Source organism: Pistacia vera, unplaced genomic scaffold, assembly GCF_008641045.1.
Source record: "Pistacia vera cultivar Batoury unplaced genomic scaffold, PisVer_v2 Contig451, whole genome shotgun sequence".
NCBI lineage: Eukaryota > Viridiplantae > Streptophyta > Magnoliopsida > Sapindales > Anacardiaceae > Pistacia > Pistacia vera.
The window spans coordinates 1,007,794-1,023,969 of record NW_022196281.1 but is presented as its reverse complement, the minus strand read 5'-3'; positions in this window follow the sequence as shown (position 1 = coordinate 1,023,969).

Sequence of the window (16,176 nt, the reverse complement as noted above, 5' to 3'; positions counted from 1 at the left end):
GTTTATAGCATCTAAAAGTGGAATATTTACCTCGCATCTACGAAAAATCTCATAAAATCTCTGTTTTGCTCATCTTTTCTAGATTCTGCTAAAGCTTGAGGAAAAGGAGGTATTGGTTTAAAACGGATAGAGGCGGAAACTTACGCTTAGGAACAACATCGTCGTTGGGAACGTTCCTGTCTACAATGACGTTTTCCTTTTCTTCCTTCGACGATGCAAGGGCTACTTTACTGGAACCTCAACCTCTTTACCACTTTTCAAGACGATCGCACTTAGATTTTCTCTTGGATTTACCACCGTTGAGCGGGAATTTCCCCGAACTTTGCGCCTCCAGCTTTATATGCGGTTGCCATCTGGCCCATCTGATTCTCCAAACTTTGAACACTGGCCCTCGTCTCCTTGAAATTGCAAAGTATTAGTGACAAGGACTTAACAATATCTTCTAAAGCATACCAGAATTAGAAGTTTCGCGGTTGTTGTCTAGGGGGTTATGGCTGCTTATATTGCTGGTAACTTGGGTGGTTTTGAGTCACGGGCTGATTCACTTGTGGATTCCCATAGCAAGATTGGCGTGATCCCTCATCCCGAGTTATATGTGCTCGATTAGGGATCATACTTCCTTTGCGGTTGTCCAGGAAAACCACTATTGCATTCACTTGCTCAATGGGCTCTTCTTGAAGAGTTGGGCACATATCAGTTGGATGCTCTTCTACCGAACAAATCTCGCAAGCCTTCACCATTTGCATATTACCTACAGCCGTTTGACAAACAGAGAAGTTAGACTCGAGTTTGTGTTCAAGGGAGGAAATATTTACCTCATATCACGCTTAGATGGAAGTCAAGCTTAGTGCCAAATTGTTGAGAATTGGCCACCATATTTGCAATCAAGTTTCTGCAGCCTCGGGAGTTTTATCTACCAAAGCTCCTCCATCAGAGCATCAATCATGTCCTATCAGTGTATAGATGTAACGCCACTTGAGGTACGTAGCTAACGTTTTTCTTTTGCTCTTATTTGAGTTGGTTTATTAGATTATTGTTGGTTGACCTTTGATTGAGTGGTGTGTTGATACTTGCCTGAAATTGGTTGAAATAGAAGAAGTTCAGTGTTCCATGCTTCGCCGGGGCGAAGAAGAATCTTTGCGCCGGCGAAGAGGTGTTGAAGCCACAGGAAGCTGCTGGATAGTTTCGCCGCGGCGACAGAAGCTTCCTCGCCGCGGCGAGTGCAACCAAAATGTTTGTTAAGTTGTAGATATTTTCTCCTAAGGGCAATTTGACCATTCTACCCCTAATTAGTAGGAAAAGTGGGGAGTAAAATGTAAGGAATTTTCATAGAGAATATGTTGTATGGGGTGTGTTTGTAATGAATCAAAGGATATATATGGAATTCCAAGGAAGAGTAAGGGCAAAAGGGAATGTTGTGTATAAATTTCATTAAAAGGAATTAAGTCATTGCAAACCTTCATTCTCTTCTCCTTGCACTCTCTCTCTTACTTCATCTCAATTTCTCTTTCTTTTGTTCAAGGAGTTTTTAAGGGCTTTTGGAGTGATTTGGGGAAGAAAATCAACCTAAGGCATCCTAAGGTAAGGATTCTTGCTTTGGTTGTGAGCTTTGTGAGTTTTTGAGTATATTGAATATTGAGGGTTTTGTTCATTTGTTTAAGAGTAGAGAGAAAGTCAAGCAAACCAAGTGAAAGGAAGAGCTAGTGAAATCTCTCCCATAACAAGGTAAGTAAATCCAACCCATTGAGATTTGAGAATTTTCTTGATTAGGGTTTTTGATAGTAATTATGTATGTATGATATACATGTTATATGCATGTTATTGAGTGTTAAATGGAGATTATTAGTGCTTGTGATTTTTTAGACATTTCAAGTATAAGAAGTGAGATGTGGGTGGAAAGGTAGTTTGAGATGGAATTGAAGGATATGAGAAATCCTTTTTGGAAGTGTCTTTCTTTGGCAGGAATTATGGCTGTGTGAGGGAGTTTCTCCCCATTTTGGATGGTTAGAAAAAGACATAGAATTATTGTTATAGTAGAGTTTTATTATGCACTTGAGTTGTTTGATGAAATGCCTAATAGAGGTTTGAGTATGAGTAGGTGAACCTTAATTCTTGCAACATTGCATGTTGGCATTACATAAGTGCATTAGTGGAGATGAACATCCATAGGCATTAATTGTGCATTGAGAAGTGACCTAAGAGAGTAGGAAACTTTGTGTATGCATACTCTATGAGTAGGAACTTTGTGGATGCAATCTACTAAGGGTAGAGAAAATGAGAAGTGCTAGAGTAGAGTGAATGGGAAGAGTATTAGAAATGGGTTGATGCTTTGTAATCATCACCCGACAGTTATGAGAATCGGGTGATGCTGTGGATCATCCCGAATAGTTATTAGAAATGGGCTGATGCTTTGTGATCATCACCGAATAGTTATTGAAATGAGTTGATGCTTGTGGATCATCACCCGATAGTTATTAGAAACAGGTGGACTCTTTGTGATCATCACCCGGTTAGTTATTAGAAAGGGTTGATGCTTTGTGATGTCACCCGAAAGTCATGAGGAACGGGTAGGGGCTTTGTGGTCTCCACCCGATAGTTACGAAAACCGGGTAGGTGCTTCGTGATCCCCACTCGGCAGTCACTAAGAACGGGTGTGTGCTGTGTGAACTCCACCCGACAGTCAAGAAGAGTAGATGGTGCGTGTGAAAGCCATCCGGTCGTACCTCTGGTAAGATGAGGATGAAGTTTAGTAGGAAACAACAGAAAGTGCGAGGAAAGAATTAAGAGAATAACATACGGGATAAACAGATAGAGGGTTTACTTACTGAGCATATTTTTGTGCTCACCCGTTATTTTCCTTTGTGGATGCAGGATCTAGGTGTTGATGTAGCCGGGGTGGTGTTGGCAAGTGAGGAGCAATAGCTACACTGTTTCCCTGTTTTTGTCTTTTAAATGACTTTTTATAAATGATGCTCTTTTGTATAAAGACGTATTACTTATAATAAAAAGAAAAGTTTTGGGCCCATTTTCTATTGTTTTATGCATGCATTGTACTAGTTTATAGCAGTTGCTACATTTTTGGTATCAGAGCAAAGATTTTGGATTGAACAGTGTACTATTCTCATCGCCACGACGTCCTATAACCGACTGTGTGAGTAAATTCTTTCCTTACAGAAATGTTTCTCGAGTTCATTGGTGTGATTATTTTATAGATGAGGCGTAGTTATCGGAATCGTGGTAAGGGTGTGGTGAATGAAGGAGAACCTTCTAACCCACCAGAGTCTACGCCCCCTCCCTTGGATGAAGCTAGAATTCGGGGAATTATACTGCAAGTCATGGCAGAAACCCAAGGGAGAGTTGAAACCCCCGTACAGGTACCGCTAGTTGCGCATGTCGAAAGAGGACAACTGGGACCTCCCCCAGTACAGAGCAGAGTTGAACCGATTTACGGTCTTTCCAGTCAACATCAACCCTCAGAGTTTAAGGGTACTACGGATCCAGTAATAGCAGAAGAGTGGATTGGGTCAGTAGAACGAGCCACAGGTTTATTTCCCATGTCAGACCGGGAGAAGATCCGGTATGCGAGTTTCTTGTTTCGGGGTGATGCCCGAATTTGGTGGGAATTAATGGAAGAAACTCATGATGTGACAGCAATGACTTGGGAAGAGTTCAAGCAAGAGTTTGAGGCCGAGTATAGAACAGAGGACCAAGTTCATGAGAAGGTCCAAGAATTTATCAGATTACAGCAAGGGACTAGTGCCGTGAAGGAGTACTCGGTGAAATTCAATTCTCTTGCAAGGTTTGCACCCGGAATAGTTAGTACTCCGGCCTTGAGAGGGGATAAGTTTGTGCACGGGTTGAAGCCGGAGATAGCCCGGGATATAATGAAAAGTTCCAACCCTCCTCGAAATTATAGTGAGGCTTTGAGGCGGGCAATGAAGGCGGAGATTTTTGAGAATAAAATTGCCCCCGTAGGTTCCTCGACAGGAGGACCAAGTGAGCCACCCTCCGCCCCCCAGAGAGAGAAACATGAGGGTGTAAAAGGTAAAGACATGAAGAATCAGAAGAAGAAGTTTCAGTATAGACAAAATAGAAAAGAGTGGAAGAATAAGAAACCAAAGACGGAAGGGTTTCCTCTTTGCCCTAAATGTGAGAGGAATCACCCAGGAGAATGTCTGAGGGACCAAAGAGTGTGTTATAGGTGCCGACAGCCAGGGCACATGATGAGAGATTGTAAAGCTCCTCTTCCACCAACCACACAGAGTTCAGGAGGTACTGTGAATGCCAGAGTGTTTACTGTGGCACAGGGGGAAGTAGAGGCCAGTCCATCAGCCGTTACTGGTCAGTTATTATTTCATTCAATTCCCTTATATGCTTTAATTCAACTCCTCACTTCTTTTACTGTCTTCGACCTTTGCCATTCTAGGATTGCCTTTACTTTACTAGGATCCACTGAAATTCCCTTGCTAGAAATAGTATGGCCTAGAAATATCACCCGATCTTAGCCAGAACTCACATTTAGAAAACCTGGCATACAACTTCTTTTCTCTTAATCGCTACAGCACAAATCTTAAGTGTTCCTCATGCTCTTCTCTCGACTTCGAATAAATCAGGATTTCATCAATAGATACCACTATAAATTGGTCTAGACAATCATGGAACACTCGGTTCATTAAGTCCATAAAGACTGTTGGGGCATTGGTTAACCCAAAAGGCATCACCATAAATTCATAATGCCCATATCTTGTCTGGAAGGCAATCTTAGCTACATCTTGCTCTGCCATTTTTACCTGATGATAACCCGACCTCAAATCAATCTTGGAAAATACTGTTGTACCCTTTAACTAATAAAAAAGATCATCTATCCGAGGTAACGGGTATTTATTCTTTACTGTCACCTTATTCAACTCTCTGTAATCAATACATATTCGTAATGACCCATCTTTCTTCTTTACAAACAAGATTGGAGCTCCCCAGGGAGAATGACTTGGTCGGATAAAACCTTTATCTAGGAGCTCTTGGAGTTGCTTCTTCAATTCCTGAAGCTCGGTTGGGGCCATTCGGTAAGGGGCTTTAGATATCGGTGTTGTTCCTGGTGCCAGTTCAATACTAAACTCAACTTCTCTTTCCGGAGGCAAACCCGGTAAGTCTTCCTGAAAAACATCTAAAAATTCCCAGACTATTGGCACACTCTGCAATTCTGGTTATAGGACATCTCAACTCTGTACCGCATGGGCTATATTCCCAGAACACCTTTTTCTTAGCATCTTTCTAGCGTTCATGCTACAAATCAACATACTCAACTGATGGCCCTCTCCGAAACTAAACTTATCTCCACTATCAAGATTAAATCTCGCTTTCTTCTTCTGACAATCAATTTCTACTCCATTCCTCCCTAGGAAATCCATACCCAAAATCACATCAAAGTCAAGCATATCAAACACTATTAAATCAACTGCTAACTCCCAACCATGGATCACCATAGATTCTCCTGACAACATCTCATGGGTCACAACACTAACCCCATCAGGTAACTCTATCTTAATGGGTCGACTCACTCTAGTAGGTTTCAAACCTAATATTTCTATCATCCCATAAGATATAAATGAATAAGTGGCTCTATAATCAATTAAAGCATAAAGAGGAACTGCATTAAATAATAACTGACCAGTAACAGCTGATGGACTGGCCTCTGCTTCACCTTGTGGTACTATAAACACCCTGGAATTAGTGCCTCTAGAATTCTGTGTTGTAGATGGAAGATGAGCTTTACAATCTTTCATCAGATGCCCTGGCTACCAGCATCGATAACACACATTACGGCCCAACTCTCTAAGACACTCTCCTAGATGAGTCTTCCCACATTTAGGACATGGGGGAAACTCCACTGTTCTAGGCCATTTATTCTACCAATCTTTTCTGTCCTTCTTTGGCTGAAACTTCTTCTTATTCTTTACTTCTCTATTTCTTGCACTCTCAAATCTTTCTCTCTGCAGAACGGGAGATGGTTCACTTGGTCCCGCTAGGGTGAGCTTGTTTACAAAAATTTCTACCCTTAAAGCTCTCTCTAAAGCTTCACTATAGGTTTGAGGGGGCTCAGCTCCAGTCATTACATCCCGGGCTATCTCTGGCTTTAACCCATGTACAAACTTATCTCTTCTCAACTCTGGGGTACTGACTATTCCAGGTGCAAACCTAGCAAGGGAATTAAACCTCACAGAATACTCTTTCACTATACTCGACCCTTGCTTCAAATTAATAAATTCTTGTATCTTCTCACGTACCCAGTCCACTGTTCTGTACTCAGCATCAAACAATCTTTTGAACTCTCTGCAAGTCATCATAGAAACATCATGAGTGTCTTCCATCAATTCCCACCAAATTCGGGCATCACCCCGAAACAAGAAACTGGCATATCGGATCTTCTCCCTGTCCGTCATAGGAAATAGTGTCGTCGTACGCTCAACGGACCTAAACCATTCTTTTGCCACTAAAGGGTCCATTGTGCCCTTAAATTCTGACGGCTGATGTTGACTTGGAAGCCCATAAATCACTTTAATCTGGTTCTATACTGTCTGAGGTACCGGTCTTTCTCTTTCCTCGCTAGTAGGCGGTACTTGAATGGGGGTTTCAATTCTTTCTGGTTCAACTCTCCTCTGACTCTCTACTAAGACTTGTTGTATAATCCCCCAGATTCTAGCTTCATCAAAGTAGGGGGACTAGGTTCTGGTGGATTAGAAGGTTCCCCCGTACTCACTGTTTTCTTACTACTTGCTCGGGTTCTACGTCTCATCTACAAAACAACCACATTTAATCAACACATGCAACCCTTTAAGTAAGGAAATAAAATTTAACTTACAACGGTCGGCTACAGAACATCGCGGTGGTGAGAATGACACACTGTCAAATCCCAAAATCTTTGCTCTGATACCAAAAATGTAATGACATCTTTCTACTAGTATACTTTAGAACATATACAATAAAAACATACATACTTAGCATATGAAAATAGTTGGGCCCAAATTTTTCTTTACTTATAAAATATAATTCTTTACATATACTAAAATAACAAGTACAAAAACTTAGTAACGGTGGACAGTAATGCCAATTCTTTCCGCTTGACGACTCCCTTCCGACCGTTGCTCACCTATTTCTTGCAAAACATGGAAAAAACAATGGGGTGAGCACAAAAATGCCCAGTAAGTAATCCCTTAACTCCTCTCCTTCTTTGATTCTTTCCTTACTTAATTCTCTTCTTCTTTCTTTCATTCTTAGTTCATTCTCTTTTCTTTCTCCGTTTCTAATTCTTACTATTCTTTCTTTCTTCCTAATTCTCACTGTTCTTTCCTTCTCTTTGTTCTTTCTTTCTATTCTTTCTAACCATGGTGGAATACATGGTAATATGCAGGAATGAAATGCATGTGCGATAATGCATAAAAATGTATTTTCTTTCTTCTTTCTCTTTCTCTTTCTTTTCTTTTCTTTCTGTTCTTTTCCTTTCTTTCTTGTTTGTCTTGCTCAAGCTTCTATTTTCTTTCTTGCTTTTCTTTTCTTTTCTTTGCCTGTTCAACCTTTCTCATTCTTGTTCTTTCTTATTCTTTCTTATTCTTTCTTTTCTTATTCTTATACTTTCTTTTCTTATTCGTTGTCAATCGGTCTCGGTTGATGCATGGATTGGAACCTTGGCCGTGTGAGTGAGTACAGTCCTCATCTACATGCACTCTTGCGGACCGTACAAATTCTTTCTTTCTTCTTAGGCCACTCAATTAAGGTGGTGTGCATGTAGGAATTCTTCTTGGTATAACCCTCATCCACATACACTCTTATAGGTCGTACAGTTCTTCTTTTTCTTATGCCACTCAATTAAGGTGGCGTGTATGTGGGGATTTCTTCTTAGCACTCATGGTTCCCCATTGCACAACCTATTCTTTTCTCTTCTTTAATGCTTTTCTTTCTTTAATTCTTTAGTGCTTATTCTTTCTTTCTCTTTATTCTTAAACTGTTTTATTCTTAAAATTCTTTATTCTTTCTTAAGTTATTACACATATACAAATATATGCATATGGGTGGCCATGCTTATAATTCTTACTTAAATGCACTCATGACATGCAATTATGCAATGTTGCATAAAATTAAGGTTTCTACTCCTACTCATGCTTCTCTTAGGCATTTCATCAAATAATAAATGTGCATATACAAACTCTAGTTTAACTATAATTCTATTTGTTTCTTAAACCATCCAAAATGAGAGAAAACTCCCATGTATCATCACAATCCCTACACGGCAAAACACTCCCAAAATTTTTCTTAAACTCTTCCAATTTCAACCCATCATCATACAATCAAAAACACTTCTCATACTCAAATATATCCAACAACAAGCGTAAATAACCATCAATCTCATCTCAATTTCTCAACAATCATAACATATACATGCTTAAATAAATCCCTACCCAATTGATTTCTTAAACCTTAACTTGAGTTGGAGTTTGAATGGAATTTACTTACCTTATACTTGAGTAGTCTCTACTAAAGCTCTCTACTCTTGTTGGATTCAAGAATTCTTACCTCTTGTTGCCTCGGATCAAAACCTTATTAAATTCCACTCAAAAGCCCTCAAAATCCTTGGAAAATTGAGTGAAAATTTGAGAGAAAATGGAGAAGGAGAGTGGCGGTGGAAGGAAAGAAATAAGGGTTTCAAACCCTTACCATCTTATTTTATAAACATACTTCCCCATTTTGCCCTTACACTTTCTTGATAATTCTATCTTTGTCCCTTAGTCAATTACCACAATGCCCATTTTTATTGCATTTTACATGAAATTCTCTCTTTTTTCACTCGCTACTTTTTCAACTAATGTTGAGTGAAAAGACCATTTTACCCTTAATGCAAGTTTTAAGGCATTTTCTTCATATTCTCTTAAAATAACTTTAACAAAAATCGACTAAGGGCTATAAAAACATAAATTAAATTACATACCTCCGTGTGGGCATTACGACGAGCACTTTACTCTGCCTTAGTCCTTGCACATCAGTACAAATCTAAGTACCACATCTTGTGTCCATGACCCAAGATTTTGAGAGAGAGAAGTTAATCTCAATCGTAAAAATACCTGAAGTCGTAGCCTCTGACTTCTTCTTGCTTGCGAGGAAAGCCTTGCAGTGTTTCCTCCAGTGGCCAAGCTTGCCACAAAAGAAGCAGACTACCTTGCCCTTCCCTATGACACTCTCAGGACAAAGAGCTACCTGTCATTTGGGCTCGAGCTTGGGCTTGGGTTTGGCCTTGGCCTTACCCTTGCCGTTACCCTTTGCTTTACTGGCAGCAACCAGTAAAACAGGCTTGGACTTTTTCAATTCCTGCTCTGCAGTCCTCAACATGTTCAGAAGTTTTGATAGGGTTTTCTCCATCGTGTTCATATTGAAATTCATTATGAACGGAGCATAAGAGTCAGGCAAGGATTGCAGAATTAAATCCATTTGTAATCTGCATCCAAGCCCATCCCAAAGTCTCAAGCCTTTCTATGTGTTCGGTCATCTTGAGCACATGAGGACCAACTTGGGCTCCCTCTATCAAACGACTCCTAAACAGTGCTTTCGACACCTTGTACCTCTCATGTTGAGCATTTGTTTCGAAAAGCTCCTTGAGGTGTAGAATAATGTACGAAGCGTCCATATTCTCATGCTGCTTTTGTAGTATAGGTGTCATCGATGCTAACATCAAGCATTGAATGCTATCAGCATCATCAAGGAACTTTTGATAAGTATCCTTAACTTCCTGCGTGGCATCAGGATCAGGCTTAGCCATGTATGGCTTTTCAAGGATATACAATTTCTTTTCTGACTTGAGTATAATCTGAAGATTACGATACCAGTCTAAGAAATTGGATCAATCCAACCTGTTTTCTTTCTCGATTATTGGTCGCAGGTTCATAATGCTCATTTTGGTGAATCTACAATTGCAGAAAAATAAAGTCATTATAAAGTTCATTATTATTTAATATGGTCTTTTATTAAACGATGCTCCCACTATTTTGATCAAGTCAATACCCTCACTATTAACTCGGGAAAGCCCGTTGACTTTCCTAGTGGACTGAGATCCCACCCGGCCCATTTCAAACCTTCGCTTTGGAGAACAAGCCAAAATGAGTTGATTAGGTAAGCCAACAAACTTAATCCACACCAATTGATAGCTCCTACTATCAACCTCAAATGTGAAAAAGCCAACAAGCCAATCACACAATCCAATGGCTCCAACCATTGTCCTCAAGTGTGATTCTCAGTATCAGTAGAGTGGACACTATATGTCATCACGTACACATAATACATGTACTGCTTTACTATGCCTATGATGTGTTTATCAACCTTCCCTTTGGTGAACAAGCAAAACTGTCATTTTAAGTCGACCCATCACCATTAAGGAAAACTCCAATGCATTTTAACCTCCTACTGGTAGAAGTGTACCCTTCGCTTTGGCGAACAAGGTTTTGGTGAACAGTGGTTTGATTAAAACCATGATGATGGAAGGTATACGTGACTTAATATACTTTAATTGAGGGTTTGTTATTTAATGTCTCATCAGATTATTATCTTTGTTAGAATGACATTGTTTAGCATGTTTATTCAACATTCAACCTTAGCATGCATTCTAAACATAATATAAAACGTGCTGGTACATGGCCCAACTAAAACTGATTTCCTCGAGCCTAGAGGAATCGGTGGGTCACCTAGGGGTCCTGTAATAAACATCTTGAGTCTTCAAGTATGGTTGTCTCGTCCTTTGCTCCGTCTTTAAATACATTACAAAAACATCATTCTAAATTTACAATAAAAAATAATTATACAAATTCTTTACATCAATAAATTTAGAAACCTCGATTTACATTCGAGGGGAATTAGATGAGAAGAGAATGTACATCGAGAAGAGGAGAAAGGCAGGACACGCAGGCCCTATTTAATAAATAATATAACCCATACATACCCAAAAATTTTAAAACATTCACCCTTAGGTCTAAGGCTCATGTACCGGGCACCATGCAATATACAAAAAATTAAAAAGCATACATTTCAAAAATAATCAATTTTTGAAATTTGTGGATTAATTTTTTACCCCTTAACAATTTGTAGAGCTGATTTGGTCCAAAAGTTTTGAAACTTTACATTCTGGCCCCTGTGCACTCGGAAGTGCGTTCGTTGCGGTGATCAGTTAGATCGTCACAGCACACGTTGGTTATGCCGACGTTCATGCTCTAAGGATGATCGCCACGACGATGGGTTATATCGCCGCAGCAAGCGCTGTTTTCGTACAACGCTCGTCCAAAGGACGATCGCCGAGGTGAGCGCTAGTTTTGTCACCGCAACGAGCGTGAATAACTGTTACGATGGATTACATTGCCGCAATGAGTGTGCACAGATTTGTAGCTCCGGATTCGTTCATATAGTAACCATATACACCCCAAACGGATTTTCAATTAATCATACACACTGATATCAAAAATCCATCAACCATTATTCCAAACTTGTAGATCATCAACAAATTAAAATTAATCGATTAATAGACTTCTTAAAACATGCTTTTAAGGCAGATTTTAGGCAGATTCTATAAGGCAATATAATATCATCAAATACATGTTATCAACCATCCAAATAAAAACTATAAAATTTGGTACCCTAGGCTATGATACCACTGTTAGGAAATAGTCCAGACACGCAGCGGAAAAACAAAAATCATAATACAAGGATCGTTCCCAAAGAGCCAAGATCAAAGGTATAATTTTACAGTTCATACTAAAGTAGAAATCTGCAGAAAAATTAATCATGAGTTTAGAAAACATACGCACGTTTGGAGGCTCCTCCAAACTTGTCAATGCACGTTTTTGCTATCGACCCAAGTGTAGGATCGAACCCACGTAGTCCACACGAAGACAATCACAAAGAATTAAGGAGGGATTTACTAGATCATTCTTAGCTTTAAGATTAAAGAAGAAAAATCAAATGAATTGATTTTGGGCAAAATGAAATACTGCCATGGGAGAGAGTTTGGGGCTGTGTGTATTTCTCTTTTACAATGAAAAATGAACTAAAGAAAAATCACATTTCTTTCAATTAATACTTTTCTTTTATAGTGTTATTTTAATGCCCTATTCCCATATGGAATAGGCTTGGGCTCCAACCCAAACACCCCATGTTGCCAAACACTCCTAATTAGATATTTATTTTTATTTCATCATTATCTCAATTAAAATCAATTAATATTTAATTAATATATATATATATATTAACATTTAACACTAATGATGATTTAATTAAATATATGCGAACACATATTTAAACGTAATTTCATTTATTTAATTTTTTCTAATAAATTAAATAAAGGCTATGACCTCAGCAAATTTAATTGCACAGTGAAATTACCAAAATACCCTTTCACCTAAAAAGACGAAAACACCCTTCTTTCTTCCTGAGTCTTAAATTATTTTCTATGTGTGTGACCTATAGGCTCCTCCTCCTACCGGCAGTGTATAGTATCGCGATTAACACCAATTAATCGTCTCACTGTACATAGACCAAGATTGGCCCCTAGCAAGGGATCATGGCCACCCGATAGATTCAGATTCAGCAAAGTAGTTACTTGTCAACGATACGGTTACTGTACAATTCGATCCTTTCATCATACGTTATCTCGACGAGACGAAGACATAGAAATAGTATCAACATTCGGTAACTCTTGATATTATGTATTCAGTTTCTGGACCAATGACCTGTATTATAATCTAGATAGAGCAATAACTCAATCCCACTATGGCCACAGTTTTAGTGTCATTGCCGTATACTGAATTGCGCTGTGAGATAACTTCTCCCGTACCCGAGAGTGATGAATCCTCTGTCTATCCACCATAGTCTTAAGACACTCCTTGATGTAGCCAATCACCACCGTACTGACAGCTCTGAATAGAACTGTGTTAGGCTAGTGTCAAACTGCACCAATCAGTGCATAAGGCGCTCTGGTGATCTCAAGTCTAAGGATCACATGTACCACCATTTGTTAGAGGATTTGTTCCATAGACACTGGGGTTACCATCCATATGGAATCCTCTTGTGGGTATGTCCAGTGAACTTGCTGCGGTGTCTTCGCCTATAGCAAGCACCCATGTGTTGCACCAGGTTGTCACCAAACAACCTTGACAAGTGAGATCAGTCACTGCCTTTTGACAGGGTCGTTCAACACTATGATAGCCTTACCGTATTATCTGTGCCCTTAATTCAGAATAATAATAAGGCTACGAACGTTTCTAGAATGGCAACCATATGTGCTCATAGGGTTCTCACAATCAAGATTTAAAAAACTTGATACCCTCGTCAAGGATCTACCATTCTAAGGACAAATATCAATACATATTGCAATAATAATGATTTACGCGATATAGAATAAAATGCCTTTTATTGATTAATGAACATTATTACAAAGAGTCAATTATACAATAATTGATTGGCTCTAGGGCATCTACTCTAACAAATATGTCATTTTGCATTCTCATCACATTGTCTCTCTCAAATCATGCGCATCAAAGCTCTCAAATCATGTGGTCAGATCTCTTACACCGCGTGACCAGATCTCTCAAATCACGTGCTTCAGAGCTCTCAGATCGCGTGTATAAGAGCTTTTAAACAGCTCAGCCAGATCTCTTAGATCGTACGCATCAAAGCTCCCATATTGTATGTATAAGAGCTCTTAGATTACGCGACCAACTCTCTCATATCACGTGGTCAGATAGCTCACATGGTATGCATAAGATCTCTAAGATCATGCGTATCCAAGCTATCAGATCACACAGCTAGATCTCTCAAATCGCTCAGCACATTCTCTTAGATCGTATGTATCAAAGCTTTCATATCGTACACATAACAGCTCTTAGATTGCGTAGCCAGCTCTCTTATATCACGTTGCCGAGCTCTCAGATCACGTAGTTAGATTACTCAGATCGGAGGCATCAGAGCTCTTAGATTACGTGGCCAAATCACTCAAATCATGCAATCAGATCTCTGATATCATACGCATCAGAGCTCTTTGATCATGTGCAGCCAGATCTCTCAGATCCCATGGTCAAAGCTTTCAGATTGGCCACCTTAGATCTCTTAGATCATGCGGTCAGATCTCTTTGATCGCGAAGATAGATCTTTAAGATCGTATGCATCAGAGCTCTCATATCGCAGAAAGATCTCTAAGATCATGCGGTCAGATCTCTCAAATCGTATGCATAAGAGCTCTCAGATCGTGCGGCTATAACTCTTAGATCACGCGGTAAGATCACTCAGACGGCACGCATCACACTTCTCAAATCACACGTATCATAACTTTCAAATCGTGCCGCTAGATTTATTAGATTATACGGATCAAAGCTCTTAGATCGCGCAGCCAAATCTCTCAAATTGTATGGCCAAATCTCTCAGATCACACATTCAGATCTCTTAGATCGCGCGCATCAGAACTCTCAAATCGTGTGCATCAGAGCTCTCAAATTGTACGCATCACATTTCTCAGATTGCGCGATTAGATCTCTCAGATAAAGCGTATTAGTGCTCTCAAATCGGGCAGCTAGACCTCTTCGATCACGCAATCAGTTCTCTCAGATTGTAGGCATCAAAGCTTTCAGATCACGTGACCAAATCTCTCAAATCATGTGGCCAAATCTCTTAGATCACGCAACCAAATCTCTTAGATCGAGTGCATCAAAGCCATCACATCAGGCGCATTAAAGCCCCTAGACCGCACGCATCAATGCTCTTAGATCGCACTTATAGGGTATCTCAAATCACATGCATCAGAGCTTTCAGATCGTGGGCCAGATCTCTCATATCGTACGGTCTAGTCTCTTAGATCATATGCCTAAGAACTTTTAGATCATACGGCTAGAACTATCAGATTGCACGGTCAGATTGTTCAGATTGCTTGCATCACATTTCTCAGATCACGCGCATCAAAGCTTTCAAATTGCTTGGCCAGATCAGTTAGATCGTGCGGTTAGATTTTTCAAATAGTATGCATAAAAACTCTCAAATAGCATGACCAGATCGCTTAGTCACGTGGTCATTTTTCGCGTGCATCACGTCTCCTTGATCGTACGCATAATAGCTCTTACATCACACAGTCAATTCACTCAGATCGTAATATTAGAACTCTTAGATCGCGCGCACCAGAGCTTTTAGATCGTGAGCATCCAATTTCTTAGATCGTGCGGTCATATTTTTTGATCGTACGCATAACAACTCTCAAATCATGTGGCCAGATCTTTTAGATGGCGCGGTCAGATAACTTATATCGTATTTTGCGATCACGCAGCCAGATCCCTGAGATAGTAAGCATCAAAACTCTAAGATCACGCGGTCATATCTCTTAGATCATATGCATCAAAACTCTTAAACCGTGCGCAGCAAAGCTCTAAGATCGCACCACCAGATCTCTCATATCGTATGCATTAGAGCTCTCACGTCGTGGTAAGATCTCTAAGATTGCATACATCAGATCTCTCAAATCGTGCAGTCAAATCACTCAGATTGTACGCATAAGAGCTCTCAAATCGTGAAGCAAATTGTCTCAAATCGCGTGGTCATATCTCTCAGATTGTATTCATCATAGCTCTCAAATTACAAGGCCATATCTCTCAGATCTCACAGTCAGATCACTCAAATCGCCTACATAAGAGCTCTCAGATCGTGCGCCCAAATCTCTCAAATCTTGCGGCCAAATCTCTCAGATCTTGCGGCCAAATCTCTCAGATCTTGCAATCAGATCTCCTAGATTGGATGCATCATAGTTCTTAGATCATGCGGCCAGATTTCTTAGATCACACAGCTAGATCTCTCAGATCGTGCGGTTAGATCTCTCATATCATGCGGTTAGATCTCTCAGATCGTACTCACCATAGCTTTTAGATCACGCGGCCAGATAACTTTGATTGTCGGGTTAGCTTTCTTAGATCATATGCATAAGAGCTCTCAGATTGCGCGTTCAGATCTCTTAGATAGAGCGCATCAAAGCTCTCAGATCACATGCATTAGATCTCTCAAATCACACGCATTAGAGCTCTTACATCACTCATATCAAAGCTCCCAGACCATGCGCATCATAACTCTCAGATTGCACGCATCCAAACTTTCATATCGTGCACATTAGAGCTT